Source organism: Psammomys obesus, unplaced genomic scaffold (genome assembly GCF_907164565.1).
Source record: "Psammomys obesus unplaced genomic scaffold, mPsaObe1.curated_primary_1811, whole genome shotgun sequence".
NCBI lineage: Eukaryota > Metazoa > Chordata > Mammalia > Rodentia > Muridae > Psammomys > Psammomys obesus.
This window is the reverse complement of record NW_026589732.1, coordinates 8580067-8599110: the sequence shown is the minus strand read 5'-3', so window position 1 is coordinate 8599110 and position 19044 is coordinate 8580067. Positions and strand designations below refer to the sequence as shown.

The 19044-nt window shown below is 40.4% G+C and overlaps 1 protein-coding gene across 2 annotated transcripts in view; it reads right to left on the bottom strand.

Moving 5' to 3' along the window:
- The window catches only part of Smc2 (structural maintenance of chromosomes 2), a 46717-nt gene extending 46370 nt beyond the window's left edge, over window positions 1-347 (bottom strand). For both annotated transcript variants that reach the window (XM_055605388.1, XM_055605389.1), the window contains exon 1: window positions 246-347. The gene's annotated coding sequence lies outside the window, so the exon portion shown is untranslated. The remainder of the gene's footprint in view (window positions 1-245) is intronic.
- Between the last annotated feature and the right edge of the window lie 18697 nt (window positions 348-19044).

Here is a 19044-nt window from a genome sequence, read left to right as displayed (position 1 = left end):
GGGCATTAAGGACCAGATGAATCCACTCAACAGTCTCTTTTTATTTTTTAATTCAGTGTTCTCTCGCTTCCCCCCAACTTTTCTTGACTCAGCTTACGGATGAGCAGCAGTTGCTTGAGATCCGACCTCGAATCTCGCAATCCCACCCCCGCGCCCCATCTCCCATCTGTACAGCGGCTCGGCCGAGGGCCGCACTACGTGCCCGCCACAAAGCGGCAGGCCTGGGGAACCCGCAAAGTTCCTACCCGACACGCAGGCGGAGAGTGAGGCCACCGGCCTGTATTTGGGCGCTACCGGGCGAACGCCAGCATCCCGGCTACAGACCTGCCGAAGCCCAACAACCGTGCCGGAACTGTTCCTTTGAATTTCGGCGCGAGCAAAGGACCTCACCTCCCAGGCGTCTGCCCTCTGTTGGTGCCTAGTAGCTGCCTGACTGAAGCGTTTCAGCTTTTGCCCCAGTTAAAAATACAGAAACGACATAGCCACAGGAAATAACGGCTTTAACAGTGAAGGGTAGGGTGGCATAACCCTGTGGGCATGAAAAGTATAAATGAAGATCGGTCGTGCTGGCATTGCGTCAGGCATGCTCCAGGCAGCACCTTTTCCTGGTTTGGGCCTCAGCGAGTCACTGGCTCCGCCCACTTTCTGGTCCTTTCCGGCCACCCGCTACTGTCCACAAGGCTCCGCCTCCTCTGGGTCTGTTCCCGCCTCCCTTCCCCCTCCCTCCCCAACACTGCCCATCCTCGGAAGAGGTTACAGGGTGGAAACCTAAACCGGTTAGAAAAATGTCCTGAGGCTCCTTTTCTTCGGGCCATTGAGATTACTGAACAATGGTGGCTGTTGGATGAGAAAGGCGCTGGCTTTGAAAAAACAAAACAAAACGAAAATGGTTCAGGTTTCCAGAGGGGACCCTATACCTGCAGTACGTGGCGTTGGGTAGCAGGTGCTAGGCAAATGACCGACCTAACCGCTCAGGAAATTTTGCTGAAGCTTCTTACCACAGTTAGTATTTAAAGAGCTGTATGGATTAGGTATCTATGCTTCAAAGGCTGTCAAAAAAAAAAAATCCTTATTAAACATGTAATGCTAGTGTTCTCGTTTGTTTTTGTTTCGTTTTCTGCAGATAAGTACATAGAGTCACTGGGTTAAACGGCTTGTAAATGAGACAGATTTAGTTTCCAGGCAGCCTAACTCAGAGCGTGTGCTTTTTTGTTTGTGTTTTCGAGACAGGGTTTCTCTGTATAGCCTTGGCTGTCCTGGACTCACACTGTAGACCACGCTAGCCTTGAACTCACAGTGATCTGTCTGCATCTGCCTCTGCCTTCCCGAATGCTGAGATTACAGGCACACACCACTGCGCCTGGCTGGATTTTAACTGCTTAACAGCTAACATGCACATATAAATAAATACACACCAGACTGATCTGTTTTGGTCCGGGTTGCCTCACTCAGGATGATCTAGCTCCATCTACTTACCTGTCAAGTTCATTGTTTTGTTTTTTTAGCAACTGATTAATACACTGTTGTGCAAATGTACCACATTATAGCCACTAATCTGTTGATGGGCATTTAAGATATTTAATCCAGTTTCTGGCTTCTATGATTAGAGCAGCAATGAACATGGATGAGCTAGACTAGTAGGTAGAGTGTGCTTAAATGTGGCTTTATCATGGAATGTCTTGTTTTCTCCATCTATGGTGATTGAAAGTTTTGTTGGATATAGTAATCTGGGTTGTCATTTGTGGTCTCTTAAGAATCCGCAGTGCATCTGTTCAGGCTCTTCCAGCATTTAGAGTCTTTATTTAGAGTCAGGTGTAATTCTAACAGGTCTGCTTTAAATGTTACTTGATCTTTTCCCTTGTAGCTTTTAATATTCCTTCTTTGTTCTGTACAATGTGTTTTTATTGTTAGGTGCTGAGGGGACTTTCTTTTTTTAGTCCAGTCTATTTGGTGTTTTTATGCTTCTTGGACCTTGACAGGCATCTACTATTTGTGCCTTTGACCTGTGTTTTGTTTTTGGTCCCCTATTTCTGTTATTCTTAGATTTGGTCTTTTCATAGTTTCCTATATTCTTAGATTTAACTTTTTTTTTTTTTGATAGAAGGATCTATTTTTTTCTTCCTATCATGTGTAGGCACTTTTTTGAAAACACTTTGTTGCTTGGGGTTCTTTATGCCTCTACCTCCCTACCCAAACAAAGAAGGTAGAAGGAAAAGGTGACATAGACTTCTTTAGACTTAGTTCTGGCTGATTAGGATCCTTGGGTTCTTTGGGGGCAATACCAATCTCAATCGTCATGATTCCAGCAGCAGCAAACAGCAAATGGCAGCAGCAGACATCAGGGGAATGAGCAAAAGCCTTCTTTCTCCTTTGTCTGCATTTGTCTCCTTTGGTCACAAGCTAGGTGCTATCTGGGTGGGGAGCTAGGGGCCACCTGGGTGGGTTGCCAGGCAGCGAATCTCTCAGGTGCAAGCCTGGTTACTTTCTGCAGCAGGAAAGGTCTGTCTCCATTTGCCCACTTCTTTGTCTAAACTTGTACCCAGGATGACAGTCATGTTGCCCCAGGAATCAAATTTCAAATTTTGGACCTCTCATTCCCCCTTTTAGAGAGAATACTGTCTAGAAGCCTCGAGACATGTTCAGTCTATTTAACCTAATGTTGAGGGCCCTTCTTGATCTATCATTTCAGCTTATTAGGTGGGATTATGGATGGAGGTTTCTCCTGGAGCTGCTTCAGCGCTGATAATAGAACCGTTGGCATCAGGGCCTAGGAAGGCTGATATGCCAGCCAAAGCCTGGGCAATGGGGCAGACCTCAGAAGCATCTGGTTAGTTAGGGAGCAATTATGTCAGCTTTCATCAAGTTCAGATTTCAGTTTGCAATCCATAGCTGATCCCCAAATAGATTCTGTCAGCCAGGTGAAAAATCTGCTGAGACAAATTCAGACTAGAGACAGAAGATAAAATTTGTCTAGTAATTAGGAAAAGTGAGGAATACCAAGACCAATGGAAAAACTCATCAGAGGTTCGTTTGAGTTATGCCAGAACCAGGTCTCGTGAGTTTTTTGTTTCCTGAAACTCATATTAGCATCACCATAGCATTGAGTTCCATACTTTAGAAAAAAAGAAACAAAACAACAACAACAAAAAACAGTTAACTGGTGTCTACAAAACAGCAGAAGTAGTCTCATGCTATTAAGACCTAGTAAAAGCTGTGGCTTTTGGGTAAGATAACACATTAGCCAGATGCTTTTAGCATGATGAGAAGCACCTTTAAATCTCCAGAAGACAACCAAAAGGAAACTAAAATCTCAAACTTGTGACTGGATAACAAGCAGTCAGTGCTCCATCGGCTTATCAGAATTCTATTGATCAATGTTGTAACTCTGAACTTCTGAAATCTTATAACAACATAAACATAATATTAGCGGGGGGGTAGAGAAATCTAAAATATCTCACATTTTCATATATCATTACAACTTACATTCACCTACCTTAAAATACATACTTAAAACGAAGCTTCCTTGCATTTACCAACTTGAAACATTCTTCTGAGACCCTCAACTTTATGACCTCCAAGTTATGAGGATAACTTAAAATTTCATATATCCTTAGAACTTAAATAAACTTTACATCTTTCTATCCAGTTATTCACCATAAGACACAGGCAATTAACATGAAGCCCGTGAACAAGGCAAACCTCTTTGCCTTTTTAAGTAAAAGATCTAGTACCTAGAAGTTCTAAATAGCTAATGAACTGATCAATGAACTAACAGTGGATCTAACTGTCTCCTCTTTGGCTGTAAAGTTACCATTACTTTAGCTTAGCCGTCAATGTGATCAGAGACCTGAGTAGGATACATTATAAGCCAAATGTACTGATCTATGTAGTCAGTCCACCACCTAGGCAGTTGTCCCTGGCTCCTGTGGTCTTATGGCATCATAAGCAGAGGCAGTCCAGCCATCAGGCACATAAGATGAGAGACTGTTTCTGTGGAAAAAGATCATGAGAGACCAACCTCACCTTGTCTTTCAGCAACGTGAAATAATGACTCTCCAGGTATCCATAGCTTTGTCTACAGTTTAAGCTGGGCCCTAACCGTGGGCCAGTTGGGACAATCTTGCTCACTGATTAGCATACCACAATCCAAAGTTGAAGTCATTTGTGCCAAAATCTTCTTGGAGACCTTGGGGAGCTTCTGCCAAGATTTTGGGACTCTCTGTCATAATAAGCTTATACACATTAAATGTCATTTCATCAGATCTCTGACCAGGGCAAGCATAAGAGTTATTTTTTGTCTGTTTCTATCTGCTCTAAACTCCATTTTAAAACAGAATGTTATAATCTCTAATTCTGACATATTCCTTAGATAAGTGTTTTAGAACCATATCTATTTCAAGTAGATCTACATAGCAAACTTTGTAGTTACCCATCCTATGATTAACCTTGAAAACATAGTTAAGACACTAGGTAAAACTCAATCTTGTAACCAACTGTAGTCATTAGCATAACTTTAAATTGATTTCTGAACTAAAATCAAAGCAAAACTTTCAATCAAATACAGTTCATAGAGGGACTAGCAAATCTTGCTGACCCTACCACAGTGCATTAAGACTGAAAAAGAAAAAAAAAAAAAAAAGCTTAAAGAACAAAAGTTTCATTTATCACTAAACAGGGAACTGACCACAGCTGGCAGCAGTCAACAAACATGACAGTAAAAACCGTAGTTCCACCCTTTTTATCCCTGAACCAACATGGTGGCTAGCCAAGTTCTGTTACAGTCTGTGGCCGGCAATATGAAACATAGCCATTAGGAGTGGCTGATGGTGTTGCCACCTCCCACGGTATAGCACTGTGGCTCATTTACAGTTTCCCCTAACCAAGTTCTAACATTGTAATCAAATAAATTTTAGAACCAACTGCAGAACAGAACATTATAGAACAATTTTAAACTGTACTTGGATTATTCTGGCCACACCAAACCTATTTGCCAGAAAGAAACAGCATTAATACATTCACTCAGGAACTGGCAGTCAGATACACACTTCAAATCATTCTGTTAATCTGAATAGACCTTCACAAGCCAGGGTTGAATCACACATACATCAAACCACAAAATCACAACCCTGAATTATATATATATGTATATATACAAAATCCATAAAGACATTATTATAAAATACCTGATAATCTTTAAAACATTTTATAGCCTTAAACATACTTAAAAAATCTGTTTTTGCAATATCAAAATAAAGTACCCATTTTTAGGAGTGAACTCACAAAGCATAATTATAATTTTAAAAGTCAAAACCAAATTTTACTAGTGCAAACATTCCAATCTCTAAAATCAATGCCAATTTAAAATGAGATTTGTCTTCTTAGTCTAAAAGGAAACAGGATGATAAACAGAATTCATTACGACTAAGAGGTAATTTTTTTCTTTGCCCTGACCCACACCATGTGGCAATTTCAAGATGGCAGAGTCACATCACATGGCATAATAAGCCACATGGTTGCTATTTAAAAGCATTTGTGCTTTCATAGATCGTACAAACATATATGCACACACATATTTTCTAACAAGAGTTTAAATTTAACCTTTAAACATATCGAATAACTCTTAATCTATAACCAAGACATGCAGAGCATATTAACCATTTATGATCAGTCAAAAACAAACATGTAATGACCATACATTCATTTAAACAGACAGACAACTTTTCTTAATCCATCCAGCCATAATTTCAAGTACTTTGTCCCATCAGCCTGGGCAAGCTCATGCAGCCTGCCCAGCTCTTGGCTGTTCTCTACCTGTCCCACCCCAAGGCATGCTCCTACCAATGACCAGAGGTGCCCCAGCTTGCAGCGTTGGGAGCATGGGTCAGGCAAAGTCACCATGGTGCACAGCTGTTTGGTCACCTGCCTACTGAGACCATCATAAACAAGCAAACTAACCCATAAAAGAACAATACAAGAAAACAATGTACCAGTAAAATTCATGCAGAAAGGAAGGAAGAGGAAGGAAAAACCAAAGGAATAGTGGCTCATCACTCAATGGACCCTCCTCCCTGTTCCTTTTGGTGTGGCCTGCTCTAAATTTGGGCTTGGAATGGATGGTCCAGCACCGCCACCTCTATGAAGGTGCACTCAGTGGCAGCCTCTAGCTGGCAGGGAGCGGTCCTGACCCCCCATCCTCACATCCCCTCTCCTACAGGAGTGCCTGCTGCTGGAGTATCTTCAGATTCCTCTGCAGCAGGAGTCGGAGGGGAAGCAGAACAACCTGGGGGTGGAAGGGTTGGGAGAATAGGGAGGGGTTAGAGGAAGTCTATTCTGTAGCATCCATTACAGTCCAACACACACAAAGACCCACAAACACGAGAAACAAAACAGAGAGACAAACACAAAGTAGCTGCTCCGGATCTGATAAGAAAGATGAAGCTAAGCGCTTGGCCACCATTTGTGGCTGAGGAGGTGAAAGTGGCACAGAGAAGTTAGGAGCCAACAGGGTCTTGTTTCCTTTATCGAAAATTCCTCCGGAAGAGAATCAGGATCCCCCTCTGGGGGAGGCATGGAATTTACCCAATGAAGGTTTCTCATAGACACAAAGAACAAAACAGAGAGACAAGCAAGCACCAACTAAGTGGTCGTGTAGCCTTCTGCAATCTAAGCTCAGACTCACGGACCTTCAGATTTCCACTCTGGTTTCCCAGCCACAGAAGCCAAAAGCACAGAGAGGAGAGGAGATGATGGGATTTGATCCACCAAAACTCTCCAATTGGAAGGTGGGTTCTCTGTCAACCACTTCAGGGTCAGGAACATCTCCCAGGCCCCAATGGCTGTGACCCTTGAGTGACTGTGTCCATTTATAGCCACGTCTTGCCATTTAAACCAACACCTCGCGGCTTTTCAGAACATATTTTCAGAACAGAAAGCAGACACAAACACGAACACTGAGAAACACTGAGACAAAAAACACTCATCCGCAGGTACTGGACCCTCCACCCTGGGGACCTGGGAAATCTCGGAATCTCTGTAGGACCTCCAAAAAATGTTGTGCCTTGATCTCAAGACTCCATAAGACCACCAGGAGCAGAGTCCATTGCAAAACACATGAGGGTTTATTCAATACAAGCTCGAGCCCAGGTCGAAAGTCCTTGTTGAAGGAGGAGAGGAATGCAGCCTTGAGGTCCAGGGGAACAGGGTTTAAAAAGGGCAAAACCACAAGTGGGTAGTTTCCAAGTCTTGGTGTTACATAATTGGGCAAGGGAGGTTGACTTTTAAAATAATTGGTCTACTATAGGTGCCAAGATGATGGAGATGCTCTTGGCCCAGCCATCTGGAGGAGATCTGATCATGAGCAATGCCTGGAATGTCTTGTTATGTGCTGATTTGTCTATCGCTAGGGAGAAGGAACAAGTAGCACACTCTGTGGTTATTTTTTATAAGCAGGGCTATGTGACTTTGGTCACAAGCTAGGTGCTATCTGGATGGGGAACTAGGACCACCTGGGTGTGTTGCCAGGCAATGGCATCTCTCAGGTGCAAGCCTGGTTACTTTCTGCGGCAGGGCAGGTCTGCAGCAGGGCCGGTCTGTCTCAACTTGCCTGCTCCTTTGTCTAACCTTGTACCCAGGACCAAAATCATGTTGCCCGAGGATTCAAATTTCAAATTTTGGACCTCTCAGTCCCACACTTGGTACTAAGCCAAAAACATTTACATAACATAAATGTTTTTAAAGAAACCAAAACTTCCATTACAATCGTCTTTCCAAATCTGAGATTCTCTCCTCCCTCTCTTATATTCTGCTGGTAAGGCTTCCCTCTGAGGTTCCTGTTTGAGGTCTCAAATTTTTCATTTCCATATTTCCCTATGTTTGTGTTTTCTTAATGATTCTATTCCTACTTTCATATCATGAACTGTTTTCTTGCTTTCATTTCACTGTTTGTTTTTGTTTTGTTTTTATTAATGGTTTTTTACTTCATTTTTTTTTACTCCATTAACGGATTCATTCATTTTCAGTTCTTACCATATTTATATTAGCTGTAAGTCCTTGTCTTGTGCTTCAGATGTTGCATTTCTTGTGGCCTACTGTAGTATGATTGCTAGGTTCTGGTGAAGATATTGTTTTAGATGTTATTGACTGTTTTTATGCTGGTGTCTAGATACCTGGGTTTAGAATGATTGTAATTATAGGTGTGTGTATCTTGTTTTGTCTTCGTTGTTTGGGTTTCTAGTTGGGTTTTTTGTTTTTTGTTTTTGTTTTTGTTTTCCTCCTGGCTCTTAGGAGAGTATGGTCAGTGTGGGTTTCCTGCTAGGGGCTACTTCTGAATCTTTGTTAGGTGTGCCCTGTTAGGTGTTAATCACTGGGGATCCTGGATAGAAAGTATTTCTAGGTATTAGGCAGACTGGGAAGGAATAAGGGGAATAGGCTAGATTTTGGGGTGGTAAGGGGGACCACATGAAGGAGGAAAGCTGAGGCTGCCTATCAGGAGGATCTTTGGATTCTCCAGGGAATAGAGTCAGAAAAGGCAGGTCCCTAGGGGTAGGTGGTCTACTACAGGCCTGGGGAAGGGACTAGAAAATTTACATTGGTGGAATGGAGGAGAGTGAAGATCACCTACCTGATTCCCAGGCCAGCATTGGCCAGCAGGTTTTCAGGTAAAGGATGGCCCTGGCAATTGGGAGCTAACACAAAAGGATGGGGTAAGGAAGCAAGGGAGTTTTATTATTGTCTATGGAGTCTCCAGGGAATAGAGGTAATTTGGCAATACAGGCCTTTGCATGTGGCCTGCTGGGATTTAGCTTTATAATGGGGCTTTCATTGTAGGTAATTATCTCAGAGTTTCTTTTTCTGTTTTGAAACACCATGACCAAAAGCAACTAGGAGAAGGAGAATTTATTTCATTTATATTTCCATATCATAGTATATTATCAAAGGCAGGAACTCACACAGGGCAGGAACTTGGAGACAGGAGCTAACGAAAACACGACAGGGGAGTCCTGCTTAATGCCTTGCTTTTGGGTTAATCTACATTTTTATATAACTCAGGACCACCTTTCCAGCTTTAGTATCACCCACAATGGGCTTGGCCCACCCACATCAATTGCTAATTAAGAGAATATCCTGCAGGCTTGCCTACAGCCAGATCTTATGGAGGCATTTTCTCAAGTGAGGTTTCTTTTTCTTGGGTAACTGACTAACTTCTGTTAAGGTGACAGAAAAACTAGCCAACACAGTGAGGCACAAAAACTCAAGGCCTGCGTATTGTTTTAATATAGTACATTGAGTTTTATAACAAAATACTACAGACCTCTTATGAACAACAGGAATTTGTTGTCAATGGTTTGTGAAATCTGGGAAGTCCAAGAACAAAGTACTAACAGAATCAGTGAGTGGTGAAATCTACTTTCTAGTTCATGCTTAGCTGTATCCTTACCATCCAGAGCAGTAGTTCTCAACCTGTGAGTCACAACCCCATTGCAGGTTGAACAGCCGTTTCACAGGGGTCACATATTAGATATGCTGCATATCAGATAGTTATGTTATGATTCATAGCAGTAACAAATTACAGTTATAAAGTAGCATCAAATATAATTGTATGGTTGGGAGTCACCACAACATGAACAACTGTATTAAAGGGTTGCAGCATCATGAAGGGAAGTTGAGAACCACTGGTATGGATACATGCTTTGCCAGCCCTATTTTATAAAGGCCAGTGAATCCCTAATCAACTGTCCCAAAGGTTCTATCTGCTAATTCTATTGCTTTGGATTTAGGGTTTCAGAATATGAACAGTCTTGGCATTATGGGTATGTATTTCAACGTTGCCTTCTTGGATTTACGGCAATTTATAACTGGTTTTAAATGGCCCAGAGTAGGTCTTCTGTTTTGAACTTGCTTTTCAACTTTAGCTAAGTTTTATGGAATTTTTGTTACATTGTGCAAGCAATTCACCTGGCCTGCCCTTGGTGACCTTTAGAGCCCTGACAACATCCTATGTTGCATCCTGCATCCTCTGACATCCTCTGCATCATCTGGGCCAGTCTGCCCCTCCCTCTCCTTCTTGCTCTCTTGCTCTCCTTTCTTGCTCTCTCCCCTTTCTCTGTCAGGATACCCTCTTCTGCCACTATGTCCGTCTGTCTGTCTGCCTCTCTGTCTCCTTCTCCATCCTCTCTCTCTCTATCCAATAAGTATGTTCCATACCAGATCTGTCGTATGTGCAGCGTATTTTTAAATAAATCCCAAAAGTTTTGTTTAAGGATGATTACATCTATCTATAATAGTATGCTAGCTCCCTTCTTGTGGTTTCAGCCAATTTGTCCTGTGAAATTAGCTAACATCGTTTTAATAAAGACAATTTGTCTGTTGCAATTCTTATAGTTCTTGAACTCCAGTGGGTTCACTTATTTATATTGCCTCTGTTGAATTAGAAATTTTTACCTTTGGCTCTGCTATATTCCCTTGATCACTTTTTTATGAATAAGGAATTTTAATTTTTAAACAAATCTAATGTGGATTTTTTTCCAAGTTGTATAAATAATTGTATAAATTTTTATCCCCTAAATAGGGAATAATTTATCAGTATTTTGGCTACTTTAATAGATAAATAACTAGGTGATATCCTTAAGTTAAATGGATAAAAACAGTTAAGTATACTTTTTTAAATTTCTATCTTATTTGCATTGGTGTGAAGGTGTCACACCATCTAGAACTGGAGCTACAGACAGTTGTGAACTGCCATGTGAGTGCTGGTTGTTGAACCCCCGTCCTTTAGAAGAGCAGACAGGGGTCTTAACCTCTGAGCCGACCCTCCAGCCCCTTAGTATACTTTTTTATTTTGCTATATCTATCCTTTAAAATGATGGATTTCATTGCTCATACTCCCCCTCTGCCCTGGAGTTAATCCCCTTCTTGCTAAATAGTCTTCCTAAGAACATTATTTTTTTTTTAAAGAAAATCTACATTCCACATACAAACATATAAGACAGTAGTTCTCAATATTTCTAATGCTGTGACTCTTTCATACCTCATGTTGATACCTCATGTCGTGGTGACACTCCAATCATAAAATTATTTTGTTACATAAAATTACTTCACAGATGTAATTTTCCTACTTGTCTGAATTGTAATGTAAATATCTGGTTTACAGGATTTCTGATATGTGACCCTGGTGAAAGGGTCATTCAACCCCCAATGGGGTCACATTCCACAAGCTGTGAACCCTTGAGAAAAGAGAAAACATTATATTTGTCATTCTGAGTCCTTTATTTCACCTAACAAGATGATCTCATATTCCATCCATGATTCATTTTTTCGTATGGATAAAGAAATCTAAGTTAACATACAAAAGAGAAACGTGGACATCAGTTTATTGTGGTACAATGAATCTATCAATGTATTTTTTCTGGATAAGGACATGGAGGTGCTTACTCCCATCAGAACTATCGATTAAAATTGCTCACAAAGATTGTAGTCTTATCATCTTTGGTCTTGGTACATTCCAGAAACAAGAATTCTTGCTAAATATGGTTGAGAGGGACTTGAGAAATCACTAAGGGGTGAAAAGTTTATGGCTTTGCCTTCTGAGATCACAAGTAGAGAATGAAAAGTCACAAATCTAGTGACACTCCCTAATTTGTAGAGGAGAAGACTGACAACAGACTACTGAGTAAATACAGTGTAAATGTCATTGTTCTTCTTTCATCACCATGGGCTAACCACTTATATGTGCTTCAAACTGTAGAACCCTAAAGAGTTGGTAGTCTTTCAGTTTTTATGTGGGAAGCAACAACACGAATACTGTCAGTGGCTGAGGTGCCTATTAGCATACCAAAGCACTTGCTGGTCAGAAAGGCAGAGAAAGCACCCAGCTCACCTTCCTCCTCAGCCAACATCCCAAAAGGAAGGAGAGTTCCTTTTTCATTGCTGTCTCAACAACCCTCAAAGTGAACCTCTCTCCCTTCTACTTACTGTGTATCTCTCTATCCACCCATGCTCCTGATTTCCTCTTACTCTCTATGTTTTTTTTCCCTATGTTCTCCCTGTCAACTAGTTACTTGCCCCACTTCCTGACTTATGGTTAATTTTATTTAGTTTAACTAGAAATCTCTTGGATTAAAGGTGTTTACTAGGGCTAGCCACACCACAACTACAAACATAGTTTACTAGTAAACAACAAAATCTTGGGGTTCACAGTGCGATCAAATATCCTGAACAGGTTTTTGTGTTCATGAAGAACATCCATGGTCTTTGTTTTGCTTTTGCAGACAGACCGTGACTTAGAGATTCTCACATAGCTATTCCTAAAACTCAGTGATTTATTATTCCATATTTTCACTTTTTGTTGATGAAAGAACCAGGCCTGACTCCCCCACCGTATACTGCACCCCAAAAGCCACCAGTCCCAGGAACTAGGCCATAAGTCACCCATTCCAGAAAGAAGACAATGAAGTCCCCTACCCAAGGAATAGCCTGGTAATTTTTAACAATCACACTAGCAATGGCTAATCAGTGAATACCTGGAATTTAGAATGAGTAAAACAATTACTGTTTGGCTTGGCCCTCTTGGCATACAATTTCCTCCAGACACCCAATATTTGCAAAATGTCAATCAATCATAAAAATGCCTAGCTGGAATTTCCCAACCTTGATGTAAACCAATAAAAACCCTCCTTCCCCTGAGCTCAGGGCTCTACTGTTCATCCACTGTGTAGGTGAGGGTGTGGGCTCAAGCTTGAGCTTGTAATAAAAAGACCCTACTGTTTGCATTGGAATTGGCTCCTTGATGGTCTTTGGGGTCCAGGAGACTTGGGCATAACATTGGCTTATAGGAAGAGTTACCTGTATCATTCCTCTTTATTTTGTCATGCCCTTTCCTTTTATTGGGATGTTTATTGCCTCTTTCTTATTTTTTTCTTGTTCTTCCTGTCATATTGACCCCTTATTGTGATTTTTTGTCTTTGTTTTTTGTTTTTAATCATTATCAGACCTGTCTTTTCACTGTTTTTTTTCTCTTGCCTAACTCAGTTCTCACCAGACCCCAGACAGACTTTGCACACATATTTTTTCCCACAAGATATTCAGTTATTCTTCCTCACTTGTTATAAAAATTTGTAGGCCTCTATAGTCAGAATAACTTCTCTTCAAATTCTCGCTTCAATTTTTTTAAAGCTCTAAGACTTGGTAGCAGCCAGTCTCTAGTTTATTTGTTTGTTTTTGTTTTTATATTTTGAGTATTCATTTTGTTAATCTCAAAGATGAGAGGAGAAAGACCCCTAACCCAAATCACCATGGCCAAATTAATTAAAGCCAGCAATTAGTTAACGGAAGCTTCTAAAACTTTGTGTACATGGGCTGCCTTCCACCAAGCAAGGGTTGGCAGCATTGGAAATGAGGTTGACAAGTTTTTTGGAGCTCAGAAGTAGAGGGTTTTTAAATGGGGGATTTGGTGGGCAAAATAGGTTGGGTTACAGAAGAAAAACATAATCATTACAAGCTATTCTCAGGATCTCCTGAAACAAAGACATGGTTGAAAGGCATGCATAACGAGGTGTTGTGCCCTATCCTCGAGGCCCCCAGGAGACCACCAGGAGCTGAGTCCATTGCAAAAGACATGAGGATCTATAATTGCAGCTCCAGCTGGGACACCAAGGCACAGGTATCAGATTGAGAGCCCAGAGCTCAGAACTGAGAGTGATTTATGTGTCCCAGTCCTTCCCAGTGTGTCCAAATCAGGGTAATCCATCATGGCAAGTGTCATGGTTGAAACACAAAAGGGGATGTTGGATTTTAAAACTATTGGCTATGAGAAGGCACCAAAACCACTAACAGTCTGGCTTCCTTTGTTTGGCTGTTGCTAGGGGAGAGGACTGATCTGGGCTGGTTTCCTGGCAACAGTAGCTCTAGTGGGTGAAAAGGAATGCAGTAAGACTGTTTCCTCCTCACAGCTGTCTCAGAGGTCTCAAGTGCCTGCCTTTTGTTCTTTAGGCTTGTGCTTTAAACTTTAATCCAATAACTAAAAACAACCAATTTTTAATTCTTTGGTCTCTCAGAAGTAGTCAAAACAACAGGTGGTTATCTAATCTTTTGAACTAAAGATGATTATAAACAGATTTTTTAAAGAAAGACATGATTTCTGGAACAGACAGTACAGAAATATTTGTAGTTAAGTTTACAGGTGGGGCATAGCCTGGTTATTGTAAAATAGATGTTTAATCATAAGCAGACCTAGTTTATCTTTAATATAAGATGGCTCTTAAGCCTAAGGTAGAGGCAGGGTTGTTCTTCAGTTACTATATCAGGTATGACATCTCTCTTCTGTAAACAGCTTTGTTGAGCATTTTAATTAGGCTTGACCTCTTTGTGCTGAAATGCCTTTTATTATCTCTTCTCCAACTATATTTCTGTTGTCTTTTTTCTTCTGATTTTCATTTCTTGTTCATGAGTGTCACCAGGTACCCACTGATGACAAAAGTAATTCAAAAGTATGCTAATGAATAGGTGAATTAACTAATAAATTTAGAAGCAAATTACAAAGTATTTAAGTTTAACTTTGATATCCCTGATGTATGGCTGTTTACATCTCCATCTCCCTTTTTATAATCACTTATATATTCATTTAATTATTTATTCACATCTTTTTATGACATATATTTCTTTTGTGATAGGTCTTTTTGACACACCTCAATGTCAAACACCTAGTGAAAATTTACCAAACATTGGTTAATGTGAACAAGTTTATATTATTTGTGTGTGTGTGACAGGGTTCAGTGAAACCACTGAACTAGGACACTCTATGGGTATAGAGAAAGTTTAATTGGGGAATCAAACTACAGCAGCTGATCTCAGAGGGTGGCTAGAAAGAATAACAAAAAAGTGGGGAAAGCTTCATCAATCTTAAGAAGGAGTTAGCTGGGTGGTGGTGGCATTCTTTTAATCCCAGCCCTTGGAGGGCGGGGGGGGGGGGGCAGAGGCAGATAGATTTCTGTGAGTTTAAAGCCAGACGGGTCTACAGAGCAATTTCCAGGACAGCCAAGGCTACACAGAGATACCTGTCTCAGTGACAGAGACAGAGAGACAAAGAGGGAGAGAGAAGTAGGGATGCATGGGAGCCAGAACAACTTGGAAGTTAGAGCAGTGGGAGGTGGGGTGAAGACGAGAACAGCCTGAGGACTAGAGTGGGGATTTTGATCTGTTACAGACTTGTTTGAGTTGACTGGAAACTCGATGTCCATTGCTGGTGGTCAGCTGCCTCAGGGCAGATAAGGGAAGTAATGGTTTTTCTTGACAAACAGAAGCCTGCTGCAGAAGATTTCTGAGGAATGCTGAATTTAGGTTTTCATTTACTTGCTAGCAATCATATTTATCCAGTCAGAGTGCAGCCTGAGCTGAGCCCAGATTGTCATTTAGGACATTTTCAGTGGCACTGCTATTTTGGAGGCCAACTTTGTACCCGACAGTGTACAAAAAGTAAAGACTTGAAATATACTGAATACTGAAATCCATAATACAGCTCACAAAATATTCAATATCTGAAGGTGCACCAAGTTAGTAATAGTGGTCATTTTTCTTAGATTTTATATTGAAGACCTTGAAAACTCCTCACTGGCTAAATAAACTGATTGTGTAAATGCCATCAATGGCTACTGTGGCATCCATAAAGCTGCATCTGTCATAGAATAACATTCCAACTTTATGCTGTAGAGAATATGCTCAGCACCATGTGCCATTTGGGGGGGGGAGGGCTAAACAGTAAAAACAAGCTTCTCCTATGCTAAAGGACAGTTCCAGTTTCAGATTGAAAGAATACAATTCTAAACCAGGCATGATGCACACACGTGCAATCCTGGCACTTAGGCAGAGGCAGAAGGTTCAGACATTCTAGGTTATTCTCTACGATATTTGAATGAGTTTAAGGCCAGCCTGGGAAACACATCACCTTGTCTCAAATAAAAATCAGTAAGAATGGAATAGAAGGCTTACCTCACTGTAACACTCTAACTCACCTGTGCTCCTTTATTATACTTACCAACTCCTGCTAAATGGTCCACCTAGGTTATTTCCCTACTTTCTCTGTTTCTTTCTTGTTGTTTATATAAATTACACTGACAAAAGCAACTCATAGAATAAAAGGGCTTATTTTAACTCAGAGTACAAGTGTGAAGTCAACTATAGCAGGGAAGCCTAGGCAATAGGAGCTTGAAGAAGGTGGTCATATGACATCCACAATCAGGAAATAGAGGTAAGTACATATTGAGCCCAGTTCCTTTTCTAGAACACTTACTTGTGTAGTTAATGGTCACAGCCAGGAAGTATTGTCCTCAGTGGGTAGATCATCGAACTAAAGTCAAAAGTATTCAAGATAATACCTCATTGGCATCCCTGGGAGTCCTCCTGTGAGTGTATTGTCAACAGTGGTCTTGCCTTACTAGTATCTGGAAGTCTAGAATCCAGCCAGGATGATGGCTGATGAATGTTTATTAAGTGGGCAAGCAACTACATAAACATAGTCATAAAGATAGTCATAAAGATGGTCATAGTCAGAAAGTCTTTCCAAGCCTCTGAGCACCTACCTATTCACTGTCCATATTTTTCAGATGGTAGTTGGTGGGTTTCCTTTCTTCCCACATTTAAATTTCTTAGTGATTATCTCCAGACTCATCAAAAAATCAAGTGCATGGGAAGTCAAAACTTGTGTTGATCACTGCTTCCCCTCCCTTTCTCATTCCAACCTTGTCTAAGAACATTGATTTCTGTTTTACCTCTATCTTACTTTGGGCAGATGACAGATTGAGAATCCATACACTTCTGCTTATTGCTTTTAAATCTCTACTCTCCTTATCCATAAAGAGAGTGGTTTTGCCCTTTGGACTTCAGAACATGATTGGGTGCCATCAATACTTTTTTTTTTTTTTTTAATAATCTGGGGATTTTCTTTTTTTCCTAAAAATGTTGCCATTTGTATTTACAGTTCTGGTGAGAGCATTGGTACCTAGTTCTTTTTATATGACTTTTCAACAGTTAATGAAAATTGTGTCTTCATGTTCTTTTTGCTACCTCAAGGAATCTTCTCCTGATCTTCCTTGGGTAATTCTTGGGGGAAACACAAGCTTTTATGAAAATAAGTAATAATGTACAGACCTAGTATAACATAGGTACATGCATAAAAGTCAATACAGTATGATATTAAGAAGGCAATTCATTTGTTTGCCTATGTGTCTAAAGCATTTTGCTTTGCAAACAGAATGTTATTATAAATGGTATAAACTTAAATATTTGTTCAGATAATTTTTATAAAAGCAAAAGCTTTTTGAGGCTAAAGTTACTTTTTTAACCTACTTTAAGATAAAGAATGATGTTTATGCTTGTAAATATCACCATCCATCTTGGGGAAATTTAAATTAATGTTATTTTTAGACTTATGTTATCTTATTTATGATTATTATTAAGAGAAATTGTTGGGATTCAGACCCATGACAAGCTGCTGAAGTACCTATTTAACATATCAGAGTGGACCTGGCCTCCAGGTTCTTCACTCTCTACCTGAACTTTCCAGCCCAGGGGTAGGGGTTTCCTCTCCCCAAGAGGTTCTTCACTGTGTAATCCAGACATTTTGGTTCTATCCCTCTCTCTGCATTTCTCTTCTCTCTCAGCCCAGGTGCTTTCTCTCTCCACCTCACCTCCCCTGCTTTTCTGTTTCCCCATCTTCACGGTGACTTCCCTGACCACCTCCTAGACATCAGTGAACACACCTGAAAGCTGCCCCCAATAAACCTACTTATATATACTTTTAATTCAGCGTGAGTTGGCTTATTTCATCGACAGAGAGAAAACCTATGAGTAATCTTGTGTTTAAAATCTTGCTTGTGTTCACTAAGTTCCAATCACTTTCCCTAAACCACTTCATGAAACACTGTTTTACTGATTATCACCTCTGTTTTATAGATGAGGAAATCGAGTCTCTGATCTAGACATTGAACATGGAGCCCTGACAAGATGAAAAATCCATCCATTCACTCACAAGATATCTGAAACCTTACAATGTCAGTGAGCCTTAAAAATTTCTGCCACATATACCTTACATTCTAGTCGATATCAGTTATTACTGTTTTAAAGCACAGGCGTTTACAATAATCTTAGGCTGCCCTTGTAGTGGCTATTAGCCGGAATACTTCTAGCCACTGCTCTTCCCATGTGACTCCCAAAGCCCTCAAGTCACCGAAACCCCAACTGTTTCATTTCTCCAGCTGGTTAGATATTTTCAGTCTAGTGTGTGTTTATAGTTGCTGCCCAAGCTTCAGACAAGAACATAAAATTGGAACTGTTGTGAACACTGTAGAATTCTTATTGTAAAAACAGTGTTCATTAAGAATAAAACCCATAACAAGTTAATAGGCAGGTATACATATCTTTCTAAAAACCCAGTTGAATGTAGTATAGGTAGCAGTGCTGAGCAAGGGAGAAAAGACAAGAAGTTCCTATTAGTGCTGTTTGGTGGCATCTTTTTATACAAAAATATGTCTGCAATTCTGCTTGGAAGACTAATTTGGAGTAATTTTTATTTTGTATATTTTATGAGTTAATGGGATCTAGGAGTATAATAACCTGGTGAGAACTTTTCTGCAAATGGCAACGAAATTAGTCTTATTCATGCAACTCATAAATAAGCTATAATTCAGCATTTTATGTAGAGAGAAAATAAAGCCAGGGTCATGCTGTTTAAGAGGATAAGGGAATTAAACAGAACACTGGGGGATCCATAGCAGATTTATGATGAAGATACATTCTAACTGGAAGCTTAATTGTGATTTAAATTACAGGTCAAGCTGTGCAATGTGTTTGCTGTTTAGAGGAAAATCTTTGGGGAGACAGAGCCTGCTTGGTTAAAGAGGAAGCAGGAAGCAAATGAAAAAACAGATTGAGGTTTCTGCTTTCCCTTTGAAATTTCAAGCCACTTTAAGTCAAATCGTCCCCGAGTTTCTAATGATGGCTCTTGTGAAGTTGTCTTGTTTCACTTTGTTTTTTCAAGAGCAGTTATTTCGCCTG